Source organism: Mus caroli, unplaced genomic scaffold, assembly GCF_978045245.1.
Source record: "Mus caroli unplaced genomic scaffold, Mus_caroli_1 scaffold_14, whole genome shotgun sequence".
In the NCBI taxonomy this organism is placed as follows: domain Eukaryota; kingdom Metazoa; phylum Chordata; class Mammalia; order Rodentia; family Muridae; genus Mus; species Mus caroli.
In genome coordinates this window covers 79,949,916-79,965,504 of record NW_028227269.1, presented here as the reverse complement: position 1 = coordinate 79,965,504, position 15,589 = coordinate 79,949,916, and the positions used below count along the sequence as shown (strand labels likewise).

Genomic DNA, 15,589 nt, shown 5'->3' with positions numbered 1-15,589 from the left:
TACTTTCTTTTTTCCATTGTATGGCTTTTTTTTTTTCTTTAATAAAAAAATCAAGTGTCCCTATGTATGTGGTTTTATTTCTGGGTCATCATTTCCATTGATCAACATGTCTGTGTACCAATACCATACAGGAAGTCAGGTGCAAATCATAAGACTTAGCTGCAGTCCCGGGCGCCATCTTGGGACTGCTACCACACCCGCTTCTCACACTAACATTTCTGTTGTATACAAGATCAGTTAATTATAAGCATGGCCAAATATGCTGGAAAGGTGAATGTGCCCGTGTAGCCTCAGGCAAATACTCTGGTGGTACACTTGGGAGAACCCATTGAGTCTGTACTAGCTCCTGCTCTTCCTAGTTCTTGTCTCACACACAGAGGTGCTTTGGATGCCTAGCAGTGAAAGTGCATGGAGCAGAGTGGGATGTCACCAGTTTACTTTCCAGCTTGGCTTTCTTCCTACTTTTATCATGCAGTAAATTTCATGTCTCAAGCATCAGTCTTAAATCCTGTTGTTTTCCTCCCATTGGCTCTTTTTGTTTTCCAAGCACTTCCACCTGTATCTGCAAACTCTGTAAGTGCATAGCCAACTCTTCAGTCTCCTGTAACAGAAGAGAATTGTCAGCTTCCTCCTTAACTTTTTCAAAATAAAATACATGAAAACTGTGAAGCAAAATAAAAAAAAACTCTCTGAGAACAAGGTAGGAGACAGCCTAGTGGCAGCAGCTTCTATTTTGCTAACCTCCTTGTACTGGCCGGTTTTGTGTCAACTTGACACAGGCTGGGGCTATCACAGAGAAAGGAGCTTCAGTTGGGGAAATGCCTCCATGCTTTCCAGCTGTGGGGTATTTTCTCAATTAGTGACCAAGGGGAAAAGGCCCCTTGTGGGTGGGACCATCTCTGGGCTGGCAGTCTTGGGTTCTATAAGAGAGCAGGCTGAGCAAGCCAGGAGAAGCAAGCCAGTAATGAACATCCCTGCATGGCCTCTGCATCAGCTCCTGCTTCCTGACCTGCTTGAGTTCCAGTACTGACTTCCTGATGAACAGCAGTATGGAAGTGTAAGCTGAATAAACCCTTTCCTCCCCAACTTGCTTCTTGGTCATGATGTTTGTGCAGGAATTGAAACCCTGACTAAGACACTCCTTAAACAACATTGCTAACCCATAAAAACCTGCCATTTTTCTAGTATTTTAGTAGCAGAATTACCTATAATTCCTAAGCCACGTTGGACACCACCCGTAGTTTTATATTTTCCAAAACCTAATTTAATAGATATATTTAAATGCTCTAACCTTCCTTCTAGCCCACCACCCACCAGAAGTAAAGAAAAGACTAATAGAGAAAAGGAGGATGTGGACCTGTTTAAAAATAATTCTTTGAGGTGAATCCAATCTGTATTGTCAGGATATCAGTAGTTCAGTTCACACAAATTAGCAGCAGTAGCTCAATCCACTTGCAAACACCATTCATGAGTCAGCAGTGGCACTTTGATCCAGAAGAAACCACTAGGCTCTGCCCATCAGCCAGAGTCTGTTGAAGCAGCAAGCAGCTATTGGAACACTACCAAATTTCTTTGAGGCATTTCTCTCTATGAAGTCATGACAAACAATGGTCAGCAAAGAGTGGCAAAGCCATTCAGCACGTCAACAAAAGACCAGCATCAGTAAAGCCCAACAAAGACCAGCAAAGAGCGGCAAGGTGAACCAATACCACACAGTGTCATCCACTGTCTGTTGGGTTATATTTATACCCTTTTCAAATATCACATATTTTCTCAAGTGTCTGCTCTAGCAAAACATTACATGGTTTCTTTTCAGGCAGTTTCCAGAAAAATACCATGTGTGTGTTCTCAGCAAAACATCTTCCCATGTGTCTGCTTCACCAAAAACATTAACTCATAAGATAGTTCTCCTTCCCCTGCCCCCTCAAAAAACAATCACATGGCACAACTCAGTCTCCAAAGAAACCAACAAATTTCACTTTAAAATGGTACCACAGTTTCTGTTGGGTCTATTCCTGTTAATTGACAAAGTCTCATTTTTTTTTCCTTTTAGAATCAATTCAGAAACTTTTCTACATAGTTTTGAAATCTTTTCCTCTGTGTGCTAAACATATCCTTTCTAAGATATACTCTCTCAGCATAAGAATTCTTGTGAGAGAATGAGTGTAAGCCAAAATAATTAACACAGAGTCCAGTTTTAGATCTAAATGGTCCACATGTGGACCCTGTAATTTCTTTCCTACCAGATTCAATTCTCACTCAGCCTCAGGTGATAATTTTTTAGGAACATTTAAGTCTTTACCACTTTGTAAGGTTTGAAATAAATTACTTAGCTCTTGATGAGTTAATTCTAATTGTGATCTTTAACCAATTAATCTCTCCCAACAATTTTTGAAAACCATGAAGAGTTCTCAGTTGGCATCTTCTGATTAGTATTTTCTGTGGTTGAATTTTTTTCAGACTTCTCCTATATCCTAGATTGAAGTGGAAATTTCTGGATTCTTTGGTGAGTGAGTTGTGTCACATGATATTTTTTCTGTAAAATATCTTATGAGATGATGGTTTTGCTCAAGCAGATATGTGGCAGGGTGTTTTGTTGAAAACAGACATGTGGTGGTTTTTTGGAAGCTGTCTAGAGAAAGGGCATGAGATGTTTTGCTAGAGTGGATGCTTGAGAGAACATGTGATGTTTGGAAAAGATATAAATATAACCCAGTGAACAATGAATGACATTGTGTGATAATTGTTTCCCTTGTCACTCTTTGCTGGTCTTAATTGGGTTTTACTGATGCTGGTCTTCATAAGTTTGCCTTGTGTTTTAGTTAGGATTTTACTGCTATGAACAGACACCATGACAAGGCAAGTCTTATAAAGGACAACATTTAACTGGGGCTGGCTTACAGGTTCAGAGGTTTAGTCCAGTATCATCAAGGTGGGAACATGGCAGCATCCAGGCTGGCATGGCACAGGAGGAGTTGAGAGTTCTATATCTTCATCTGAAGGCTGCTAGTGGAAGACTGAGTTTCAGGTAGCTAGGGTAAGGATCTTAAGCCCACACCCACAGTGACACACCTACTCCAACAAGGCCAGACCTTCTAATAGTGCCAGTCCCTGGGCTGAGCATATACAAACCATCACACCTTGCTTTCTTCTATCATTATCATTTGGTATGACTTAGAGAGAAACACACTAAAGAACTTCTGGTGTTACAGTGGCTTCTTTCTGCTTCCATGAACTCAGGCTGATTGGAAAACTCTTGTGGTTTCTTCTGGATTGAACTTCCATTGCAAATTCATGAATGATGTTTGTGAGTGGATCAAGCTACCACTGCTGATTTGTGCGAACTGAACTGCTGATATCCTGATAATGAGGATTGGATTCACCCCAAAGAAGTATTTCTAAACAGGTCCACATTCTCCTTTACCCTATTAACCTTTCCTTTCCCTTACCTCTGGTGGGCTGTGGGCTAAAAGAGAGGTTAAAGCATTTAAACACTTATTAAAGTAGGTTTTGAAAAATATAGCTGTGGGTGGTGGTGCATGCCTTTAATCCCTGCACTCAGGAGGCAGAGGCAGGCGAATTTCTGAGTACGAGGCCAGCCTGGTCTACAAAGTGAGTTCTAGGACAGCCAGAGCTATACAGAGAAACCCTGTCTCGAAAAACAAAAAGAAAAAGAAAAACAAAAAAGAAAGAAAAAAAAAAAAGAAAAAAGAAGCCTACAATATACAGCAAGCCAATAGCCAACATCAAATTAAATGGGAAGAAGTTTAACACAATTCCATCAATGTCAAGAAGAACATAAGGCTGTCACTCCATATCTCTTCAGTATAGTACTTCAAGTTCTAGCTAGAGCAATAAGACACTAAATGAAATCAAGGTGGTTTAAATGGGAACGGAAGATTTCAAGGTATCACTATTTGCAGATGATATGATAGTATACATAAGTGACCACAAAAACTTTACCAAAGAACTCCTACTGCTGATAAACACCTTCAGCAAAATGGTTGGATGCAAAATTAACTAAAAAAAGATCAGTAACCCTCTTTTGTACAAATGATAAACAGGCTGAGAAAGATATCAGGGAAACAATACCCTTTATAATAGCCACAAATAATATAAAATATATGGGTGTAACTCTAACCAAACAAGGGAGAGATCTGTATGACAAGAACTTCAAGTCTCTGAAGAAATAAATTTTAGAAGATGTCAGAAGATGAAAAGATCTGCAATGCTCATGTATTGGTAGAATTAGCATACTGTAAATGGCCATCTTACCAAAAGCAATATACAAATTAAATTCAATTCCCATCAAAATTCCAAAACAATTACTTATAAACCTTCAAGGACAATTTTCAACTTCATATGGAAAAAAAAAATCCCAGCAAAGCTAATTTATCCTGTACAACAATAGACGGTTTGTTTTGGTTTTTGTTGTTGTTGTTTTGTTTTTCTTTTTCTTTTTCTTTTTTTTTTTTTTTTTTTTTTTTTTGAGACAGGGTTTCTCTCTATAGTCCTGGCTGTCCTGGAACTCTGTAGACCAGGCTGGCTTCGAACTCAGAAATCCGCCTGCCTCTGCCTCCTGAGTGCTGGGATTAAAGGCATGCACCACCATGCCGGGCCCCAAAAGAACTTCTAGAGTTATTACCTTACAAACATCTTAGAAAAAATGTTTAATGAATAGAGAGAATCTTACCTTGTTGGGGATTACAAATTGCTACGGAAAAGATACAAAGAGGAGACTCTATTAATTGTCTATGATATAAGGTAATTTGCAGGAAATTAGACCACAGAAGGTACAAATCGGGAGAGACTGATTAAGAAGTATTAATGATTTTCAAAAATTGTTGAGAGACATTAACTGGGTAAAGTTAATGATTGGACTCACTACTCAAGAGCTAAGAAATTCATTTCCAACCTTGTAAAATGATGAAGAACTAAATAGTCCAAAAAAATTATCAGCTGAGGCTGAAGAGGAATTGGCTGTATTAAAAGAGAAACTACATGATGCACATATAGATGGTAATGTTCTAAAAGAGGCCTGTAAATAATTATATAGCCTTCTAGTCATTCTCCTGCAAGAATTCTTATGTAGTGAGAAAGGTGTCTTCAAATAGATATTTTCAGGACATGGAGTCAAAAAAAATTAAAGACCTATATAGAAAAGGCTTCTGAAAGTCTGGAGCAAGACAAAGGATAGCCAAGCTTAGGCAATGAAGGAGTTGGAAAAAAAGGAAGCTAATGATAGTATAATAGAACAAGAGGGCTGCGTTTCAGCTCCTGTAAACAGCAGAATTTAACAGCTTCAGCCATGTGTCTCTGGCTTTATATTCAAGAGGAGAAGGAGACTACTGGAACAATTGATGCTGGTTAGCTGGAGCTAAGACATTAGTGGTGAATAAAAAGAGACCACCATCACTGAGGTGAAATTTCAAAGAAGCTGTTTTCCAGATATAGCCAAGGTCGTACTTCATGCTGCATTTGTATTTGGTAATGTGTAAGATCCACCCTGTGGTACTGGTTGTAAAGTCATGAAGCCATCATGAGCAACAGCTGAGGCTCGGCACTATAAGGGGCCATGAAAGGCCATTGGTGAAGGTGCAGCCCAGTTGCAGTTGACATCTCAGGACTGAAGGAGTCATGCAAAGGAGTTGAGGCTTGGCACCATAAGGAGAGCCTATGAGAGGCTATTGGTGAAGCCTATTTGCAGCAGACCCCAGTGTAATGGATATGCCAGTACCATGGGATGATCATCAAGAACAGCTGCTGCAGTTGAGTGGATCAACCTGAACTTAGAATGCTACAGAGGACAGAGCTGGATAAGTGACACCAGCCCTTTGGAGGAACACAGAAGATCATGTATGGATCACAGACATTGGAACAAGAGGCTGTGAAACTGAAGTTGACTTGGGGACCCCAAAATGTTAAAGATTCCAGAGTCATAAGATGCCTGCCAAGGGAAGCTGCTAACAAGGAGTGGATCCAGCCTAGAAGAAAGAACTTTGTTGCAGTCAACAAGGATGAAAAAGGAGTTGAAGATCTGAAGACTGCTTTGCCATCAGACATGGAGATGCAGAGTTTGGAGTTTGCCCACCTGTTTTCCTGTCTTGACTTGGTGATGCCATCCCCACTGGGTCTGGGAGACTCTTGCTTTCCTGGCATCTGGACTTTCTGTTGGCTATTCCCAGTTCTTCATCTCCCATTACAACACACTTCTGTTCTATTCCCTGACTCTGACTCTGTACATCTCCCCTGTCTTCTCCCACACCTCATCCTGTCTCCCTTTTCTCCTCCCCCTTGCTCTCCCTCTCAGTTCCCTCACTCTCTCTACCTCCCTCAATTATTTTGTACCCCCTTCTAAGTAGGACTGAAGCATCCACAACTTTGGTTATCCTTCTTCTTGAACTTCATATGGTCTATAAGTTGTATCATAGGTATTCCGAGCTTTTTTCTTAATATCCACTTATCAGTGAGTACCTACCATGTGTCTTCCTTTGTGATTGGGTCACCTCACTCAAGATGATATTTTCTAGTTCCATCCATTTACCCGAGAATTTCATGAAGTCCTATACTTAATGAATGAACACCTGTTTTTCATTGGCTATAAAACTACAACTTGTTTGTATGCCTCTGGATGAGTCATGGACCACAGAAACAAAAAAGAAGAAACAGGCCATCTAATAGGGACACACACTAGAAACTATGATAGCTTGGGTGAACAAAGCACCTGCCTTCTCTTTTCCAGGAAAGGACAGAGAAAACCTTTGCCTCTGCCTCTGCCTCTCTGATGCCACTGAAATGCTTCAGGAGTAGCCTCACAAGTTGTCTCCACAGGAAGAGCTACATATTGAAAGATTCTGACAGAATGTAAAAGGTCACAGAAGCCCTGAAATTGGCAAAATAGATTTCATTGTTAGTAGAAGTAGCTTCACTGATTTAGAAAAATTAGAGGTGGACAATGCTCTGGCTGCTCCTTGAACCCGTGTGTCTGCCAATGTCCTGACCGGTGTGTGCCCACTACTGCACCTCACTGCCAGGTGTTTGTGATATTGGTTGCTGGGATAGAGTTGGAAAATTTCCCCAGTAACCACAGCTGGGGTGTGATAGTTTGTATATTCTTGGGCCAGTGAGCAGCACCATTTGGAGGTGTGGCCTTGTTGGAATAGGTGTGTCACTGTCGTCATGGGCTTAAGATCCTCACCCTAGTTGCCTGGAAGTCAGTCTTCCACTAGCAGCCTTTGGATGAAGATGTAGAACTGTCATCTCTGTGCCATGCCTGAATGGATACTGCCACGCTCCCACCTTGATGATAATGGACTTAACCTCTGAACCTGTAAGCCATCCACAATTAAATGTTGTTTTTATAAGACTTGCCTTGGTCATGGTGTCTGTTCACAGCAGTAAAATCCTAACTGCAGAAATGAATGCTCAGGCAGGAAATCCAAAATGGGATGTTAATATCTTAGGAGGAGAAGGTCCTTTATGAGTCAGTAGATCAGCAGATAATATATCATTCATTAGTCTATGAACAAGTAGCTCTTGCAACAAAAAAGAGCTTGGGCAAGTTCACCACAAAAAGGAGATTTAGCACAGAGTATTTCAAATATTAGGCAACGACCTGACAAGCCTTTCCCAGACTTTGTTGATCATCTTTTGAAAACAACAGAAAGATTGTTTGGAGGGGATCTTAATAATGACATACCTTTTGTGAAGCAACTGGTGTATAAAAAATGCTAATTCCACTTGTCAAGCTGCTTTAGGCCCCTATATGAAGAAGGCCAATCAGGATGCTGGCCTGCACCTGCATTAGACTCTTTCCTTGTTTCCCTCCCATACCCATTTCTTGAGAAATCAATCATTTTATAATAGACATTGTTTAGATGTTATTCAGAAAAATTCCCTACTCCCTCATTCTCTTTTCCCCCTTGAGTACCTATAAAAACTGGGACCCCTTTCCCCACGGGGTCGACTCCTCTACCCCTGCATGGGATACGAGTCGTCCCCAGAGCTCTGGCTTTCCCCGAATAAAGCCTCGTGTGGTTTGCATCAAGTTCAGTCTTTTGTGATTTCTTGGGGGTACACTATTATCCTGAGACTTGAGTGAGGGGCTCCCTTGGGGGTCTTTCAATATCGCCTTAAGCTTAGGCTAACATCTATGTCAGGGGAAAGAGGGTATAAAGGCAAACAGGAGAGGGCATGATCTTAAATTAATCTCACACAGCACTGGAAGACAGGTTTATAAGCAATGAAAAGATTCTCTTGGCTTTGCCTTCACTATCTCTACAGTTTTCATTCTTTTTTTTTTTAAGATTTATTTATTTATTATATGTAAGTACACTGTAGCTGTCCTCAGATACTCCAGAAGAGGGCATCAGATTTCATTATGGATGGTTGTGAGCCACCATTCAGTTGCTGGGATTTGAACTTCGGACCTTTGGAAGAGCAGTTGGCGCTCTTAACCACTGAGCAATGCCAGTCTCTCTACAATTTTCATAGCAAGCTTTAAAACTATTTGTTACAAGACTTCTGTCTGGTGATGTTTTGTTGTGGTGGGTGGCTTGTTGGTTGGTTTTGCCACTTTTCATTCCATATTCCATCCTAGAAGATGGATATTCTGAACTTTTGGACTAATATCCACTTATCAGTGAGTATATACCATGTGTGCTCTTTTGTGACTGAGTTACCTCACTCAGGATGTTATATTCAAGTTTCATCCATTAGCCTGCGAATTTTATGAAGTCATTGTTTTTAATAGTTGAGTAGTATTCCATTGTATAAATGTACCACATTTTCCATATACATTCCTTTGTTGAGGGACATCTGGGTTGTTTCTAGCTTTGGGTTATTATAAATATGGCTGCTATGAACATAGTAGAGCATGTATCCTTCTTACACATTGGACCATCTTCTGAGTATATGTCCAGGAGTGGTGTAGCTGGGTCCTCAGGTAGTACTATGTCCAATTTTCTGAGGAACTGCCAAACTGATTTGCAGACTGGTTGTACCAGCTTGCAATCCCACCAGCAATGGAGGAGTGTTCCTTTTTCTCTACATCCTTGCCAGCATCTGCTATCACTTGAGTTTTTTATTTTAGCCATTCTGACTGGTGTAAGGTGGAATCTCAGAGTTGGTTTGATTTGCATTTCCTTGATGACCAAGGATGTTGAAGATTTCTTTAGGTGCTTCTCAGTCATTTGAGTTTCCTCAGTTGAGAATTCTCTGTTTAGCTCTGTTCCCCATTTTTAAATAGGGTTATATGGTTCTCGGGAGTCTAACTTCTTGAGTTCTTTGTATATATTGGATATTTGCCCTCTATTGAATGTGAGATTGGTAAAAATCTTTTCCTAATCTGTTGGTTGCTGTTTTGTCCTTTTGACAGTGTCCTTTGCCTTACAGAAGCTTTGCAATTTTATGAGTTCCCATTTGTTGATTCTTGATCTTAGAGCATAAGCCATTGGTGTTTTGTTTAGGATCTTCCCCTGTGACCATGTGTTTGAGGCTTTTCCCCACTCTCTTTTCTATTAGAGTCAGTGTATCTGGTTTTATGTGGAGGTTCTTGATCCACTTGGACCTGAGCTTTGTACAGGGAAATAAGAATAGATCAATTTGCATTCTTCTACATGATGGCTGACAGGTGAATGAGCACCATTTGTTGAAAATGCTGTCTTTTTTTCCCCTACTGGATGATTTTAGATCCTTTGTCAAAGATCAAGTGACCAGAGGTCTGTGGGTTCATTTTTTGGATCTTCAATTCTATTCCATTAATCTTCTGCCTGTCTCTGTACCAATACCAGGCAGTTTTTATCACTGTTGGACTGTAATACAGCTTAAGGTCAGGGATAGTGAATTGCCCAGAAGTTCTTTTATTGTTGAGAATAGTTTTCACTATCCTGGGTTTTTTGTTATTCCAAATGAATTTGAAAATTGCTCTTCCTAACTTGATGAAGAATTGAGTTGGAATTTTGATAGGGATTGCATTGAATCTGTAGATTGCTTTCAGCAAGAAGGCCATTTTTACTGTATTAATCCTGACAATCCACAAGCATGGGAAATCTTTCCATCTTCTGAGGTCTTCTTCATTTTCTTTCTTCAGAGACTTGAAGTTCTTGTCATACAGATCTTTCACCAAGATATTTCATATTGTTTGTGAGTATTGTAAAGGGTGTTGTTTCCCTAATTTCTTTCTCAGCCTGTTTGTCCTTTGAGTATAGAAAGGCTACTGATTTGTTTGAGTTAATTTTATATCCAGCTACTTTGTCGAAGTTGTTTATTTGCTGTAGGAGTTCTCTGGTGAAACTTTTGGGGTCACTTAAGTATACTAGCATATCGTCTGCAAATAGTGATATTTTGACTTCTCCCTTTGCAATTTGTATCCCTTTGACCTCCTTTTATTTTCTACGTAGAGTTAAAAGCACTTTATTGAATAGATAGGGAGAAAGTGGGCAGCCTTGTCTAATCTCTGATTTTAGTGGGATTGCTTCAAGTTTCTCTCCATTCAGTTTGATGTTGGCTACTGGTTTGCTGTGTATTGCTTTTACTATATTTAGGTATGGGCCTTGAATTCCTTGTCTTTCCAAGACTTTTTTTTTTTTTTTTTTTGGTTTTTTGAGACAGGGTTTCTCTATGTAGCCCTGGCTGTCCTGGCACTCACTCTGTAGACCAGGCTGGCCTCGAACTCAGAAATCCACCTGCCTCTGCCTCCCGAGTGCTGGGATTAAAGGCGTGCACCACCAACGCCCGGCTGACTTTTTTTTTTTAATACAGTTTTTTAAATGACCTTTTGGTTTCCTTTGTTTTTAATGTTTTTAATTTTTAATGTCCAGTGGTTTGAGGCTGTCAGACAGTTGTGAATTGCCATGTGGGTGCTGGGAATTGAACCTCCATCCTTTGGTAGAACAGACAGTGCTCTTAACCACTGAGCCATCTCTCCAGCCCCATTTCCAAGAGTTTTAACATAAAGGGGTGTTGAATTTTGTCAAATGCTTTTTCAGCATCTAATGAAATGATCATTTTTTCCCCCTTTGAGTTTGTTCACATAGTGAATTACATTAATAGATTTCTGTATATTGAACCATCCCTGCATCCCTGGGATGAAACCTATTTGATCATGGTGAATGCTTATTTTGATATGTTCTTGGATTTGGTCTGGGAGAATTTGATTGAGTATTTTTGCATCAATATTCATAAGAGAAATTGGTCTGAAGTTCTCTTTGTTTGTTGGGTCTTTGTGAGGTTTTGGTATCAGCGTAACTGTGGTTTTCATAGAATGAATTGGATAGTGTTTCTTCTGTTTCTATTTGGTGGAATAGTTTAAAGAGTATTGGTATTAGGTCTTATTTGAAGGTCTGATAGGATTCTGCACTACACCCATCTAGTCCTTGTTGTGGATGGGCCTAGTGCTGAACTGGTTGTGAACCAGTCCCCTAATGAATAAAGGAACAAGTCACTGGGGTAGTAGGAGGGACTTCTGGGTTTGACAGAGGAAGATAGGAAGCAGGAGCGATTAGGTCTTTTGGACAGGGATAGCATGAGGAAAAGATGTAACTATGAGTGTCTCCCAGTTTTTATGGCAGATCCATGAGGATTCGACATTAGAGGATTTAGATTCAATAAAGCTTACAAGATTGGGATTTTAGGACTGCGTTACTGTCATTTCTGAACTAAGTTTGTGTTGTGTTTTCCTTCATGCTGCGGCTCGTCTGGGTTCAAGAGAGAAAGGTATGGCAGCAAAGCATGGGTTTGCCTGATGTGCACAACAAAGGCAGTGGAGGATTTGAAGCATAGGGCTGGTGTGATAACGACCAGCCAGTGGGAACCTAGCGAGCTGGGTGGAGAGATTTTGGAGTTCTTAGTCAGAGTGTCCATGAAATAAAAACAGGTCGGCCATTGCCCATCAGGCTACCAGGGCAGAGAGTTGCCAGCACAAGTCCAGGAACTTGCTGCTTTTGGTTTTTTGGTTTTTGGGTTTTTGTTTGTTTGTTTTTTGTTTTGGTTGGCAGACTTTTAATGACTGCTTCTAATTCTTTAAGGGTTATGGGACTTTTTAGATGGTTTATCTGATCTTGATTTAACTTTGGTCTTTGGTATCTGTCTAGAAAACTGTCCATTTCATCCAGATTTTCCAGTTTTGTTGAGTATAGGCTTTTGTAGTAGGATCTGATGATGTTTTGAATTTCCTCAGTTTCTGTTATTATATTTCCCTTTCATTTCTGATTTTGTTAATTTGAATACTGTCTCTGTGTCCTCTCGTTAGTCAGACTAAGGGTTTATCTGTCTTGTTGATTTTCTTAAAGAACCAGCTCCTGGTTTGGTTGATTCTTTGTATAGTTTTTGTTTGTTTGTTTGTTTGTTTCTACTTGGTTGATTTCAGCCCTGGGTTTGATTATTTCCTGCCATCTACTCCTCTTTGGTGTACTTGCTTCTTTTTGTTCTAGAGCTTTCAGGTGTGCTGTTAAGCTGGTAGTGTATGCTCTCTCCAGTTTCTTTTTGGAGGCATTCAGAGCTATGAGTTTTCCTCTTAGGACTGCTTTCATTGTATCCCATAAATTTGGATATGTTGTACCTTTATTTTCATTAAGTTCTAAAAAGTCTTTAATTTCTTTCTTTCTTTCTTTCTTTCTTTCTTTCTTTCTTTCTTTCTTTCTTTCTTTCTTTCTTTCTTTCTTTCTTTCTTCCTTGCCCAAATTATCATTGAAAGGAGTGTTGTTCAGCTTCCATGTGTATGTGGGATTTCTGTTGTTTTTGTTACTATTAAAGATCTGCCGTAATCCATATTGATCTGATAGAATGTAGTTTCCCATCTTGTGTTGTCATTTTCCATTTATTATCCTTTGTAGGGCTGGATTTGTGGAAAGATATTGTGTAAATTTGCCACACCATCTCCAGTAGAATCTGTGTGACAAGTTCCACAGATTGAGGGGTTGACTTCAAAAGGGGGAGGCCTCCTGGAACCGGTTGTGGAACTATTTGCCAGAGGGGGGAAAATATTGAGTCGTAGTTCACATGGCAATCTATCTGTTTTGTTTTATCTTATTCCTTTTTTTATTTACATGTTCTTGGTAGCTTAGACCAAGATCTTAAATGAGAATAATGGGTAAGAAACCATTCCTTGAGATGGGGGTCACTAACATGACCTTATCCCCGGGGAAACCAATGCTTTACTTTTGAAATCATTTATAAGACTATCATGATAGATTAAAAACTTTCCCAACAATAAAATTTCATATCATTGGAGGTGGGTTTTGGTATATAGTAAAGAAAGCCTTAATTAAAAAGAATTAAAATAGCTTAAATTTATACATTGAAGATTTATAAAATAATCAGGCACTAGATGTTAAATAATAATTGACCATGGGGCTGCAGAGTTAGCTTAGCGGTTAAGAGTACTGCCCATAAAGATTTATTAACTTGCTCTGGGAAATATATCACTAGCCTTAATCGACTGCCCCCACTGAATACATCCTTTTAGAATTGTTATATTTTGATGATTTATAATGATACCTGTTCTGTTTGTGATTCACTGAATACATAGTTTCAGAGTTGTAATGTTTGGATCATTTTTGTGCTTTACTGTGTCAAATGATTTTTTGTTCGTATTTGTGATTGTTTAACTGGATATAGTTTCTAAGAGATGTAATGTTTGTTTGTTTGTTTGTTTGTTTTAATGTATAAAACCCCCTTCTTGAGAGATGCAAAATACACTCAGATCCAAACTGCCTCTGTGTTTGTTTCTGTTTGTCACTGCAGAATCCTTACCCACTTAGTTTTGAGGACCCTCATTCCAGGAATACCCATACCCAACTGGTATAAATTTGGTTTGTTTTTTTTTTTTTTTTCCCCATGGAATGTCTTGGTTTCTACATCCATGGTAGTTGCGAGTTTTTCTGGGTATAGTAGTCTGGGCTGGAATTTGTGTTCTCTTGGGGTGTCTATGAGATCTTCCCAGGATCTTCTAGCTTTCATAGTTTCTGTTGAAAAATCTGGTGTAATTTTTATAGGTCGACCTTTATATGTTATTTGACCTTTTCCCTTTACTGCTTTTAGTATTTTTTCTTTGTTTTGTGAATTTGATTTTTTGACTATTATATGACAGGAGGAATTTCTTTTCTGGTCCAGTCTATTTTGAGTTCTGTAGGCTTCTTGTATCTTTATGTGCATCTCTTTCTTTAGATTAGGGAAGTATTCTTCTATTATTTTGTTGAAGATATTTACTTGACCTTTAATTTGGGAATCTTCATTCTTTTGTATACCTATTATTCTTAGGTTTGGTCTTCTTATTATGTCCTAGAATTCCTGGATGTTTTTGGTTAGGAGCTTTTTGCATTTCACATTTTCTTTGACTATTTTGTCAATGTTTTGTATGGTTTCTTCTGCCCCTGAGATTCTCTCGTCAATCCCTTGCATTCTGTTGGTTGATGCTTGCATCTCTGACTCCTGATCTCTTTCCTAGGTTTTCTATCTCCAGAGTTGTCTCCCTTTGTGATTTATTTGTTTTTTTTTTCTATTTCCATTTTTAGATCCTACATGGTTTTGTTCAATTCCTTCACCTGTTTTGTTGGGGTTTTTCTGTATTTCTTTAAGGGATTTTTCTGTTTCCTCTTTAAGGGCTTTAAGCAATTTACCTGTGTTCTCCTGTATTTCTTTAAGGGAGTTATTTATGTCCTTTTAAAAGTCTTGAATCATCATCATAAGATGTGATTTTAGATCAGTGTCTTGATTTTTTGGTGTGTATCTAGGGCTTGCTGTGTTGGGAAAACTGGGTTCTGATGATGCCAAGTAGCATTGGCGTCTATTGCTTATGTTCTTTCCTTTGCCTCTCACCATTTGGTTATCTCTGGTGTTAGCTGGTCTTGCTGTCTCTGACTGTGGCTTTTCCCTCCTCCAAGCCTGTGTATCAGTAATACTGGCAGACCAGTTCTCTCCTGGAGGAATTTGGGTATGGAGAGCTGTGGTACAGGGTTAGCTCCAGGGTGTAGACAGAAACCAGAAGGATACTGTCCCCTGCTGATCCTTGGTTCCTGTATCCTGATGGCTCTGAGAGGGTCCCTCTTGGGCCAGGAATTTGAATAGAAGTGGTGGTCATACCTGTGCTCATTGGGATGTTGGCATTCCAGGGAGACCTCTCCTGGCAGTATTTGCATATGTAGTGCTATGGCATAGGATCAGCTCTGGGCAGAGAGGGAAACCAGAAGGCTCCTGTGTCAGCTGCTCCTCAGTTGCTGTGTCCTGAGGGTTCCTGGTGGGTCCCTCTTAGTAGCAGTGGTAGTCTTACCTGCAGTCACAGTCACAGGCTTCTCTGCACTCCCAGGAGGCTAGCTCTCTCCTGGCAGTATTTGGGTATGGAGTGCTGTGGCACAGGATCAGCTACAGATGCTGTGGTACAAGATCATCTCTGGGAAGAGGGATACCCTTATTATTTTTGCACCAATATTCATAAGAGAAACTGGTCTGAAGTTCTCTTTCTTTGTTGGGTCTTTGTGTGGTTTAGGTATCAATGTAACTGTGACTTTATAGAATGAATTGGGTAGTGTTCCTTCTGTTTCTAATTTGCGGATTAGTTTGAAGAGTTTTGATATTAGGTCTTCTTTGAAGG

The 15,589-nt window shown here is 39.6% G+C and overlaps 1 protein-coding gene across 1 annotated transcript in view; it reads left to right on the top strand.

Annotated features, from left to right (window-relative positions):
* The first annotated feature begins 3,245 nt into the window (after window positions 1-3,245).
* The window catches only part of LOC110306986 (disintegrin and metalloproteinase domain-containing protein 21-like), an 88,457-nt gene continuing 76,113 nt past the window's right edge, over window positions 3,246-15,589 (top strand). Inside the window, exon 1 of the mRNA XM_085830519.1 lies at window positions 3,246-3,406. The gene's annotated coding sequence lies outside the window, so the exon portion shown is untranslated. The remainder of the gene's footprint in view (window positions 3,407-15,589) is intronic.